Source organism: Eurosta solidaginis, chromosome 4 (assembly GCF_040869045.1).
Source record: "Eurosta solidaginis isolate ZX-2024a chromosome 4, ASM4086904v1, whole genome shotgun sequence".
NCBI lineage: Eukaryota > Metazoa > Arthropoda > Insecta > Diptera > Tephritidae > Eurosta > Eurosta solidaginis.
The window spans coordinates 2,382,126-2,395,629 of record NC_090322.1 but is presented as its reverse complement, the minus strand read 5'-3'; the positions used below and the strand labels follow the sequence as shown (position 1 = coordinate 2,395,629).

Genomic DNA, 13,504 nt, shown 5'->3' with positions numbered 1-13,504 from the left:
GTTTGAATACAGCCTGGTTTCGGTATGTGAAATCTTCAGTGTAATTTTTAATTTTGTTGTTAATATCAAGGAACCGAAAGAAGATAGCTTTGAATTGATGATATTGGCACGATTTTCTGTTAATATATGCCGAAATTCTACCGCTTCGGAAAATCAAAACAAAGTATGTTCGTATTCTTGAGTGTAAGGTCTTTTTGTCGTTATCTCTCCTAAATGGATAACTTGAATAAACCATCTGTGAAAAATGTGCCGCATCTTTTGAAAAGTTAAATGATAAAGTTACCATGGTTTGAGGTATTCATGGGAATATTCGGTAACATATTGGCTTAGGTTGGGTTGACTAATGAGTCACTAGGACTTGACTCAACAACTAAAGTGAAAAGCCTTATCAGAAGCGAGTACCTATGTTGTAAAATAACTACGTCTTCTTGGAAAACATTAGACGCTTTTTAGGACATATGCTAAACACCTTCTGCGTTCATATTCTGTGCTCGCCAGGTCAAGGCTCCAGCTATTAGGGGCGCCATTATTTCAACTTGGTCACTCAATAAAAATTAGCTCTTGCTGGAAAATATAATTTCCCGTAATATTTCTAGGCTATTTCACGCTATAAGCTGAAACTTCTAATGGTTGCCTTGCTTAAGCTTAGATTGAAAAAAAACCGTCTTATTTATCCGCTTTGTTCATAGTTAATACGAGTCTTCAATGCGATAGGGCTTCTACATAAATACGTGTGTGTGAATCAGCTCTAGGAGCGTTTTGTCCTTAAAAAATGGTCACTTCCGAATCTGCAAACTGAATTTTTTGGTCTTATTATAAGTTTATATTATTTTTGTTATATATATAATCATTTCTCACAAGAAAAATATCCTTTTGTTTTCTTTCTTAGCAATCATCACGACTGGTTCTTTAGCTACGCCAACATTTGATTGCTGCATTCTGTCGCTTCCTTCCGGCGCTTTATTCTATTCAATTTCTTACATTCTGTACTTGCAAGGTGTCGTTGCATTGTCTCCCATGCCTTCGTCCAACCCCGCACTGCATATTTGCATATGTAAATTTCATAAACAAATTTTTATTAAATATGCAGCTACCTTCAATTTGTGTAACAGCTCTCCAACCTCACAGAATTTATGCTTATATGCATATTTTCTTAGCACACTTGCAACAAGCACACACTTGACGATTACAAGCTGTACGCACACATGCACACATATGTGTATTATACTGGGTCAATTTGTATGGACGAAAGTTAACCGATATCGCGCCATCGATTTTTCGATAGGATTTGGGCTCAGGAAAAAAAGTTCCACTACGCATACCCAAAAAAATAGTTTTCGAGCATGTGAAATTTAATTTTTTTTACTTTTTTCGACTTTGATTTTTAAGGGTTTTTTCATGACCTACTAAAAAAAATTTCATATCTATACCCTTTGCAACCCAAAAATGTCCGCTAAGAACGTTGGCGATAACAGTTTTTTGAAAAAAAAAAAAAAAAAAATTTCTTAGCGGACAGTTTTGGGTCGGAAAGGGTGGGTATACATGAAAATTTTACAATCAAATGAAAATTTTTTTTAGCAGATCATGAAAAAACCCTTAAAAATAAAAGTCGAAAAAAATTAAATTTTTTGGGTATGCGTAGTGGAACTTTTTTTCCTGAGCCCAAATCCTATCGAAAAATCGATGACGCGATATCGGTTAATAAATCGATCCAGTCTAATGTATGTCGATAAATCTTAATGCAGTTGTTGCCAATTTTTACTTCGTTTCCACTCTTACAAGAAAATGATAGGAAAGCGTTGTTAGCATACGAGCGCAGTTTTTAATTTTATACGCCACATTTAGTCGTACTCTCGTTACAAACCTGTCTCACAGTCTCCAACGCCCCTTTTCTTCTTCTACCACCTCGATACACAAAAGTGTTTTTCTTCACTGATTTTATTAGCTTTCGTTCATCTACATCTTTGTTTGCCTTTTTATTATTGTGTGGAATTTTCTGCTGTTATTATTAAAGCGATTTTTTTTGGGGACCCTCACATGGCAATTTTCCAACTGTTGCCTGGTGGCTTACAGCGCTTTTCCCTTTGTTACATTACAAATGTAGAAAAGCACGCGAGTCCGTTTTGTTATGCTGATTTTTTCAAACTAAAAGTCTTTAAGTAAAAGCGGCGAGGCATCTGGGAGTTCTTGCATATCTTACGAAGTCTCAGCAGAGCAGCAACGGCAAAAGATAGTAAGCATTCAGTAGTAGTCCTTGTAAGCAGGAAAATCTCTTGCCGAGTTCGAATTCATGTTTATTCATGTTTTCCACAAAAAAGAAAAACAAGACTCCTGTGCTTCGTCAAAGTTTTTGTCAGCTCTTGCACTTTAGGCTTTTTTTGTTAGTTTATAGTAGGCAAATACCTTCAATTTCTGAGTGCATACAAAACTTGTTGCATATTTGAAGGGGCATAATTTTTTAAATTCAATTCTTATGGACAATACTTTAGTGCTAAGGCTACATTTTAATAATTTACATTACGTTTGCTTCTTTTTCTCTAATTGCTTAAGTCAACACAAGCTACGACTCAAACTATATAGAAATAAACACAAATATTACTTAGTTTATAAACTTGTTGCATATTTTAGGGGCATGTTTGTTTGCTTCTTAGTTTCTGCGTACTTTTTCGTACTTTTATTGGAATTCTCTTAACAACAAAGTTTTATAAATGTTTAGTTATGCAGAACAATAGCATAAGTGCTAAATAAATTAGCAGCGTAAACGCCTATTAAAGCCAGCTAAAAAAATTTGCATACACCAAGGGGATATTTTCGTTGATTTTCATATAGGGTGGATAATTGTTGGATATTGAAACGATTTTCCGTCATCCGTTATCAAATTGTAACATCTTCAGTGTAATGTTTCTGATGTGTTGTTGTCGTTTGTCTTGTATTTATATATAGTTCATAGGTATATGAGCAGGCATTTTTAAAATGAATGTTAATACATGTGTATGCGTTGTTCATTCAGAAAGAAGTGTGGTTTTTACTGATCAATTTGTGTGGATGCTTGAGGCAGGTAGAAGTCAGTAATTTTAGTCATTTGACCTTTTTTTTGTTAATACATGTGTATGCGTTGCTCACTCAGAAAGGAGTGTGTTTTTTACTGATTAATTTGTGTGGATGCTTGAGGCAGGTAGAAGTCAGTAATTTTAGTCATTTGACCTTTTTTTGTGTGTTTGTTGATAAATAATTTTTAACCAGATAAACTGATGATCACGATGTCGCGAAGTGACCTAGCGTCTTTAGTGTGCAATATTGAAAATGTTAAGAAAAAGTATCCTTATGTGGCAAGAAACCACTCCTAATGATACGCTAAAGTTGAAACGGCGCAAATTTTGCATTGCTTGTATATAGGCACAAGATTAACCCCTGCCCCACAACGTGCATGAGAATGTCCGCCACTTCATTGTCGTTCTAGTTCAATAAACAAACTTCTTTTGCCAGATATTCAAATCCGTAGCCAGATGTTGCAAACTTTTAGGCGTAAAATATAATTATCTATCGTTTTTAGACTTCGCGGACTCTGCACAAAGTTTTTTCAAGAACAGGCGTTGTGGATGGGCTGTGATTAAAGTAGCAAATTTCTTTTATAAACCTAAGTCAGCGGTTAATTAATTTTAACATAAATAGTGACTAATTATTATTTAGTCCGGGGGTTTAGGAAAGGCACTTTCTCTATGTAATGAAGCTTAAGTACATTTGTTGATACAATCTGATATTTAGGCATTAATTAGCATGCAGAATCAGCTTATTGTCTGCTTAAGAACAGCGGAGTACTCAACTCGGAGTTGGAGCTGTTGCGGGAAAGAAAACAAAATTTTCCAGAGGATGCAGTATTGAATGGCGACTTGGCTAAGCCTTCTCTTTTTTTTTTAATGTTAATTGTTTTTGAAAATGAAATATTTTTTTATTTCTAGTTCTTCGTTTTTCCTTGAATGGTATGACTTCTTGGAAAACCACCTAAATGTATGCAATGAATCTTAAACGTTATAAAAATAACTTTCGAAACACTGACTTTCTCGGAAAAATAACGCAGTAAATCTTGAGATATATAAAAATAGCTACGCGCTAGCTTCTTAATTTCCTGCGGTATTTGTCATCATTAGACTAGCTGATACATAGTTTACTTAAATTTGTTGCACTATACACGTTTCGTCAGCATAGAAAAATAATTTCTTAAGATTTATAACATCCAATATTTTGACTTATTTATTTGGTAGATATGTGTGCATATCTAAGGTGAAGCTAGCAATCAGCATTGCCCCTTCACTGTACCAAAATTGATATTAATAACTTTTGCATATGGCCTTATATTTCCTTATCAAACGTACAAATATGCAGGTATGTATGTAACATAGTAACAAATAAAACTACCGTTACTCACAAAAACTATTCCCATAATTCCCAAATTACTAAGAAAACTATGAAATGTCTACCCAACTAATTTAGGTTTTGGCGTGAATTGATGGGAGTTCTATTGAAATGCTATCAAATTACCGTCAGAAAGGGGCTGTCAAAAAATTCGAAAATGAATGATGCAAATTTTCGTTTAAATTAAAGAAACAATGCTGTGCAGTTGTTTTAAGAGATTTTTATGGAAATTTCGAAATGAAATGTAAAAAGTAAATGACAAAAGCCGGAAAGAAAAGAAAATAGAAATAAAATTTCAAACAACTAAAATAGCGAAAATTTTAAGGTCCATTTCGAGTGGGAGTAGCCCGTAGCTCATCAGCGCGATTTCGCAGCTCTGGCTTTCTTGTTTGCCAAACTTATTTTCCTTAATCACATTCAAATATATTGATTTAGTGGATACCTTCATAAGAATGAATGGTGGTTGTGTATTGAAGCAAAGCAGGCGAAGTTTGCAAACAAAATCTGGAATAACTTTTTTTTTTTTGTAGTAAGTACTTTTGTTGGACTGCTTGTATAAAACTGAATCGAATTATTCCCAATGGAAAAATTGACAGAATATTACTATCGTTTGTAGTAAACTCAAAGCCAGTATAATTAATATAGCAGCATCACTACAGCAAAAGTTGTTGTAGAATTCAAACCTAAAGAGGTGAGTTGGCAGACAGGAATACAAAACCGTTCGGTAAATACAATCTTTGTTGTTATAATTATCAGTACCTAATCCACTCTAGCACGCGGAGAACTGTCAACACTAGAACTTCAATGTATATGCAAAACCTCACGCCTAAAAGTATGCACTTTTTACAATTTTGTTAAGTGGTGGTTTTGTTGTTTCTCCAAGGTTGAATTGTCTCTCCGTTTAAAATGCGAGCCATACCAAAAAAATTCAAATTCGAGTTGAACAAAAGTCAATATTAGCTCCTTAGTTTTTCAAAGTTTTGCCTGCCAAACTTTGTTGTATGATGAAGATGCCTAATTTTAGGCGCATTATGTACAGGCGACCAGCAGTATTTTTAAGTCGAAAAAACGACAATATGGATTTCTAAAGCTTTCGAGGCTAGCCTCTAAAAGTTCAAAATTCGAAACTTCATAATATATTTTTATAAATTACTTATTTAAAAACGTAAATAAATACGCCAATGTCTAAAAAGTTTTTATGATGCCTAGTTTAAGGCATATACATAATTTCGAGCTATGTGTAGGCGATCAGCAATATTTTTTTCGTTGCTAACTCTGCCATTGTGGACACAATTCCTTGGGAAACAGGGATTCCATAAACTGAACCAGACTCAGAGGTCTAGTTCACGAATTAATCGAAATTTGATGACGGAAAAACTATACCCATGGGATGGTACCTCACTATTTTTCAAGCAAAAATCCATTTATAGAAGTTTGCGTTGTAGAATGTCTACGAAGAGGCTTATCCTTACCGAATATCCTCATCATATAAGACAGACAGACTGTCTGTACGTAGCTTGCAGTCTTACACAATTACTTCTAAGCTAGTGGATGAATGCAATGGAATACTTAATAATGTGGGAGCCAAAACCGAGGTTTTGTTTCAATGGGTTTCCGGACGTACATATGTGCCATGAAGGCAATGAACAGACAGACTATCCAACCAAGCATGGTGCTTTAGTGGCATTCTCTGGTGCAGAGCCCTTCTATGGACTCCCGAAGGCATACACTAGGTAAACAATAAGTAACTCGGAAACAAAGCAGTTCAGGCGACACTGGATTGAATACCCAGGGCAAATACAAGCCAATTTATTTATATTCCCAGCAAAGAGATTATCAACCAAACTCATTTTGCCCAAGAAGAGAGAACCCACAAACTCTCAATGCATACTATACAGGACATTGTAGTCTAAGATATCACCTAAGTAGGCTACATCTATCTGTTACACAAATCTGTCGATTTCGTGAGGTGGAAGGTGAAACGCCGGCTCACATCCTCTGCGAACACGTCACACTGGCAAGGCAGAGACTCTTCCATCTCGGTTGCGTGACTCTTAATGCCTTTATGATATAAAGTGAGAAGCCTGAAGAGGTGTGTTAATACACTAAAGGCCTCCACTTACATTAATAGGCAGAAAGGTCAAGATCAAAAGATCTAAATAAATGTCGCAGTGTATCGACGTCACCTATCAATAATAATAGTAAAGTTCGGAAGGGATCGATAACGAAAAAAATTGAGTGCACGAAAGCAGAAGAGAGCCTACTCTTTTTATTAAATATGAATTTATTGAAATAATACAAATAAAAGTCTACATTTGTCTCTTTCCACAATCGCAAAAGAGCGCTACAATTGAACTATTTTAAAATTAAAAGGAAGAACGATTTAATATCACCACATTGAACTACTCTGCCACAGACAGTGTGTGGCCTTGGAAGCCGATTGCACACAAATAAGTTGTAACTGTTAACTTGTTGTAACATTTTTCTGCTGCGAACTATGTACAAGTTTTTTTAAGCTTAAATATTTGTGTTTCAGGTGAAAAGGTTAAGAGCTAAAACTACTTTTATTTAGCTTCTATTACACAAGAAAATCGTAAAATTGCAATCTTCAAGAAAAGTTTGCTAGTGGCACGTTTTGTGAGGCTAAACATTATCTTTAACTTATAAACAAATTACTCATTTTAGCATTTTTCATTGCTGCGCTTGAAGAAAACACAATTCAATCCAACATGCCAAATAATAAAAATTTAAGTTAGAAAGTAGCAAATAACATTGTAAGCCCGAAAATATGCTACAAAAATCCAGTGACATGAGTTTCGCATAACGGCATCCCTAAGCGCAAAGTAGAGTTGTATAACAAAAGTTTGTGTACTCCAAATGTTGCCATGGCATTAGCTTTCCCAGTTAGACAAACTATACGCTAAACGTTGTATGAGTGTTAAAGTTGTATAGCCTCATTTCGTATGAATTGGAGTGTGAAATCTTACAGACCTCCAAAACAAATAACCAACAATAAGCTAATTGCTCTTAATGTTTCTATTAGCAACGAAGTAGCTTCGTCTTTACTATGAGCCAATAATATCGAACGCTAAGAAATGAAAGAAATTAATTTGCAATTTTGTAAAAATATCTACCCTAATTAATAACAACTTGTAGACTGGGCATATTGACATAATTTTAGGCGTTTTATTGTTTTCTGCATAAATTTGGCTTAGTAAAGCATATATTTTAGCGTATCATCTTTCAGTGTAAAATTTTGCGCGTGTGCCTATATTTATTCTAAGTTTAAAACTAAAGCTATGCATATTACTGACTAAGCACAGAAAGTATATTTTTAGGCGCAAGTAGACAGAGAATGCGAAAGAAGGAAACTACTCTAGTGATATTTATTCCTGTTGATAATACAAACGTGAGTCAAAACTTAAACAAACACCTAAAAATATTTTTAAAGCAGTGATGAGCGACAAAACTACAGCGCTACTTGCATTTGCTTAGCAAGAACGTTGCATATCTATAGGCGCTAATATATTATCTTTAATTTTAAAACGAATTTTGCATACCTGAAAATCGCGACAAGTCTGTAGTTCAAATAAAGGCTGTTTACTAATCATATTCTTATGTTCACTTCCAATTTAAGCATATTTTCAGAATGAATGCATTGAACTGAACAAGTTTTTTTGAAATTATAGATGTTGCAACATTTTTAAGCCAAAAAAACCCGCTTGTTTCAAAACTAGACTTCCTTATATGATAAAAGCAACTCTGCAGTAGGTGAGTTAAGTACTTATCGATGGCTGAAATTTGGCATGAAATATTAAAATAACCATGAGCGTCTGATGCAACAACAATCAGCGTATTTTTTTATAAAATCCTAGACACCTCACCGACTAATGTTTTCAGTGCTCATGGCCGGCATATTTTTAGGCTAATTTTTGTTTAATTGTAAACTGAAATTCTCTTCTTAGAAAGACTTGAAAACGCTAGGAAGAATAGCGTTGAAATTTTGTTTTAATTTCTTATCAATATATTTATTGCCTTAGTGGCTAGTAAACTCTACAAATATTTGCGCCTAATTGTAGGCAATCACTTATAGTAGTTGTTGTACGGGCTGAAATGTACATAATTAAGTATCTTTGCCCATGTTTATTCTAAACAAATTCAAGCGATCGGAACTGATGATTATTTCGACGATATACATATAAGCCCGAGTGTCTTAAAGAATTATACTTTTAGGAGCACTTAAGTTTAAGTAAGCGATCTTGATAAAGATGTGCGTTAACATTGGGAATCTGTTGCTATATAAAAAAAAAAATGCGAGAAAAAGAATAATATTTTCGCAATTATCGTACGGTATTTGATTGAAAAAAAAAAATAAAAACATTTATTAGTGAATTTTTCAATATTTTTGGCAAGCATAATTTAAGGATTTTACGAAAAATTGAATTTCCTTTTAAAAACTGAATGCATTCTGTGCTTTGAATGAATATTAGCGCAATAAGTCCGAGTATAGAACAGATTTGTAGCAGCGTTTTCATAATCACTTTAAAAAAGTGAAAGAAACAAGTGTTTTTCTGATATTCGCTGCATACTTTTAGGTGTACTAATTTTTCTAGTAAGCTAGAAAACCGCTTAGAATTCACATTTTTCCTGCTTAATAATTTTATTCCTTCATTTAGAAATTATTTTAAAACATACAGTTTTGTTATGTCTAATTCACGCTCTTAACAGAAACCCTTTAAGTATGCTACATAAACTGAATTCGTAAATAAAGCCAACGCATGGGGCGAGTTAATGCTTAAAGACGTCTTTTTGGTAAATATTTGAGCTTCTGAAGGCTATATTAATTGTTTTCAAAAAAATAATAGTACAATACTGAGCAGTGGGTGCAATGTATTATCAGAAAATCTTCTGTTGATATGCATTTCGAGATCAGCTTAAGCGCACTGAAGTCCTTGAAAGCAGTATAGACTCAACTGAAATTATGAACTTTTATTCTGAATCTGTAAGATTTTATATTTTGATAGTTTTACTTTTCAATTCTAAGTCTTTTTTCGAAACTCACTTTGTGAATGTCACCACTCGGCTAAACACCCAGATTTTTTAAATATTCAACTATCTGTTTTGCACGATTCACATTCGAATATAGAGTAATTATGTCACAAGTAAATATTGAAATTCATCACTTAATGGAATTTATAACGCTTTTCACAAAAAAAAAAAAAAAAAAAATCAATTTCATCTCAAAAAATATTCGAGTTTCCGTTCAACAGTTTCTCAACCCAGTTCTTGCAAAACTTAAAACGTTTAATTGCCACCGAAATCCAAATAAGCGAAAACGAAATTATTCTAAATATATATGAGATATGTGTGTGAAATGGTTGAGACCGCGTGCTTATTGAACGAACCGGACACCATCAGAGACGCGAACGTTATGCCGCATGGCGAAAGGATGCAACGACAATTAAGCTATGGAAGCGCAATCGAACACGACACACACTCATATACATACCACGAACAACGAATAAAGCAACGAAAGAATAACAAAAATAAGGCAAGCTAACGAAGTGCAAAGTTTGAGTGTGCAAGTGAGGCAGATAATAGCGATATGAAAGAAATAGCTTGCTATGAAAGCAGCAATTGCATGTGTAACGAGTGAGTTGGGTGGAAATGTTGTGCCGGTGGCAATTGACGATAAAATTAGTGTCGAGTGTCAGGCGGTAAGCGGCATAGGACAGCACAACAAAAGCAGTAAAAGTAACCGTTTTTGTTGGTGGTTTTGAGGCAACAGCTGAGTTGATGAGGAATTCACACGAAGTTAACGAAAATGCGAATGAAAACAGAGAAAGAGAGAGAAAGAAATTAAACAATAATTAATAATGGTGGCGGCATTGGATGTGAAACGAGTAGCTCGCTGGCCTTTGTGAGTAGAGTCAGCTGCTGTGGTAGGCTCGTCGCATGGCATGTGCGGTTGTATGTCCTTGCTGCACGTGACCTAGCAACGAAATAGCCGGTTCAGAGGCAGCAAGCGAAGCGAGTGCAAAGAGATAATACAAAAAATGGATATTAACGAAAATAGAAAGCAGGAAAAGTAAACAGCGTAATGTTTGTGTGTAGTTGGAGAAAAGATGTTGAATGATGGAATGGCTATAAATTAGTGTATGCAGTTCTGCATCCGGTATGAGGAGGAAGAAGCGTCGAATGGCAGAATGAAAAGGCAACGTTCGGCGGAAGGCGACAAGCCTGCTTTCAAGAGGCAGAAAGGACCCAGTCCCAGAGCCGTGAGGCAGGGCAGTCGCATAGACAAGACAAGGGGGCCCAACGCTGTAATACAGATGGGCCCCAATAACGAGGTAACAAGTACATCGAAACCTGCGAGTCAGAGGGAAGCTCCAACTACGGAAGTAGGAGATAAGCCAAAGGGAGATAACAATAAGACCCCGGCTTTCTCGGAGGTGCAAAAGGGAGTTAACGCTAAGACTCCGTCTTTCTCGGAGGTGCCAAAGGGAGATAACACTAAAACTCCTGCTTTTCCCGCGAAGATGAGTGACGTGGCAAAGCAGTCACTGACTGTAGCGCTGGTTCATCGAAGCAGTCCGACAACATCGAAGATGGCGTGCGACACCATCGAGAGCTCGCGGTGGCTGGAGGAAGTGGTTCCAAACCTCCAAAGGCAAGGCCCGAATGCGTGGTTTGAGGTGGTGGATAAACCGCAAATCCCCACGGTACCAAAAGTTAAGGTATGGATACCATGCGTGATGAAGTCGGAGGATACACTGCGACTTCTGCAGAATCAGAATCCGAACATACCGACACAGGATTGGAAGGTATTTACTTTATCTCGGCCTACGGTGGAAGGTCAGTTCTACGTCTTCCAAATAAACAAGCAGGCGGAGGATATATTGTACACGCAGCTTCGCAAAATGTCCTTTGGCACAGGCAAAATTTACATGCGACTCAGGAAAAGAAGCCTCGAGGATACAAATCCTAACACGCTACAGTGGGCGAAGTCAAAAAGGACCTCAAAGGCCTAAGAGAAAAAAGACGGGAGGAGGTAGCCGACGTCACCACGAAGGTGTTAGAAGAGGACCAACCGCCAAATGGTGCTGTTACTCGCACAGAGGAACACCCGGCACAACAGTTACGAGAGGCTGAAGGGGACCTCGAATACTATAAATCAAAAGGACAAGGGGAGGACGACGACGTCACGATGAAGGTGCTGGAGGGGGACAAATAGCCCAATGGTGCTGCGAGTCCTACAGATAAACCTCCAACACAGTAAAGTGGCGTCGAGCGAACTACTCCTAACCATTCAGGAGGGTTCGTTTGACGTGGCGCTGATCCAGGAGCCGTGACCCTCATCGGGAGGCAAGGTTTATGGACTTAGCGCGCGCGGATTTGGCGTTTACTATGCGCAAACGGAAGGACGGGTCCGAGCTGTAGTAATGGTAAGGAAACAGCTTCATTCATATATGCTGCCTAATTACACTACTGAGGACCTCGTATTGGTGGTGGAATAAGCAGGCACTTATCCTGGCATCCTGCTACATGGCCCATGCTGGGGAGAGGCTAGTACAGGAGGAAGGGCGCAAAGGGCGGTTGGTCATAGGCGCGGATGCAAATGCGCACTACAATGCGTGGGGAGGAGCAGATACGAACGAGAGTGGCGAATCTCTATTTTGTTACATTCTGCAAACCAATTTGCAGATAACCAACAGGGAAAATGTCCCTACATACATTGGTCCAACATCCAGAAATGTTCTGGATATTACATTGAGCTCCGAGCGTGATATTTCAAGGTATGATTGGATGGTTCTTGATAGACCATCCTTTACCGACCATGCGTATATCAGCTTCAGCATCATCCTAAAGAGGGTAGAGATGGGACGAACCTTTAGAAACCCTAGGCCAACAAACTGGACTAAATTCCAGAAACAGGTAGAAACAAAACTGGGACAACCCCAAGAGGTTGTCAATGTGGAAGAACTGGAGGAGTCTAATGAATTCCTAACAAGGACGCGTATGACTGCGTATAACAAAGCTTGCCCTCTAAGAAGATTCAGAGGAAAAGCAAAGCCGCCGTGGTGGAGCAATGAGTTGAGTCTTCTAAGAAGACAGGTAAAAGAAATGTTTAAGCTAGCAAAGACCGCGGAAAGCGAAGCGTGTCGGGACGAGTACAGGGATCTACTGAGGATCTACAAGCGTGAAATTTCCAGGGCGAAGAGAATCTCATGGAAAATTTTCTGTACGGACATAGAGTGCTCCAGCGAAACAGCACGGTTGAGAAAAGTCCTAGCAAAGGGAAATTTAGTCCAGGGACTAATAAAGAAAGAGAACGGGGAATGGTCACGTAATAGTGGGGAATCCCTTGAGGTGGATTTCGGTACACATTTTCCATCGTGAGATGGATTAGAAGAGTCTGCAGACAGTACTCACACTTCGATCATGGAGCGGGTAGTGTCGGGCTTGGTGACCGATACCAAGATCGAGTTGGCAGTGAATAAGTTTTCTAAGTTTAAATCGCCGGGCCCAGATGGTATTTTCCCCGCCATGCTACAAGTTTTAAGTAGAGTGGTCGGGGAAGGGCTTAAAATAATATTCGATAGGTGCATAAGACTGAATCATGTACCGCACTCTTAGAGAACTGCTCGTGTAGCTTTCGTACCAAAGGCGGGGAAGATCGATCACGTGTATCCCAAAGACTGTAGACCCATTAGCTTAACATAATTTCTGCTCAAAACCTTTGAGAGGCTGATAGATGTGTACATAAAGTCCAATGTGGATGAAAAGCTGATCTCCACAACATAACATGCGTACACCAAAGGCAAGTCGGTATACATCGCATTGTATAGGGTGGTAATTAGCATAGAGAAATCCCTGGAATATAAGGAGTATGCTCTAGGAGTCTTCTTGGACATTGCAGGGGCTTTCAATAATGTTGCACGACTATGGATGGCCTTAATTACATTAAAGTACATCCTGCCTTAATCAGATGGATTGGCTGCATGTTAAATTGCAGAAAGATTACATCACAATGGGGATTGTACGAGGCCACGAAATCAGTGGACAGGGGCACGCCGCAGGGAGGAGTGCT

The 13,504-nt window shown here is 37.5% G+C and overlaps 1 protein-coding gene across 19 annotated transcripts in view; it reads right to left on the bottom strand.

Moving 5' to 3' along the window:
• Positions 1–13,504, bottom strand: part of Pdfr (Pigment-dispersing factor receptor) — a 456,607-nt gene that overhangs the window by 149,992 nt on the left and 293,111 nt on the right. The window contains exon 1 of one of the 19 annotated variants that reach the window (XM_067779504.1): positions 9,476–9,815. The exons of the other annotated variants lie outside the window; for them this stretch is intronic. The gene's annotated coding sequence lies outside the window, so the exon portion shown is untranslated. Of the gene's footprint in view, positions 1–9,475; positions 9,816–13,504 lie in introns of those variants that run through there. 19 annotated transcript variants of the gene reach the window in all.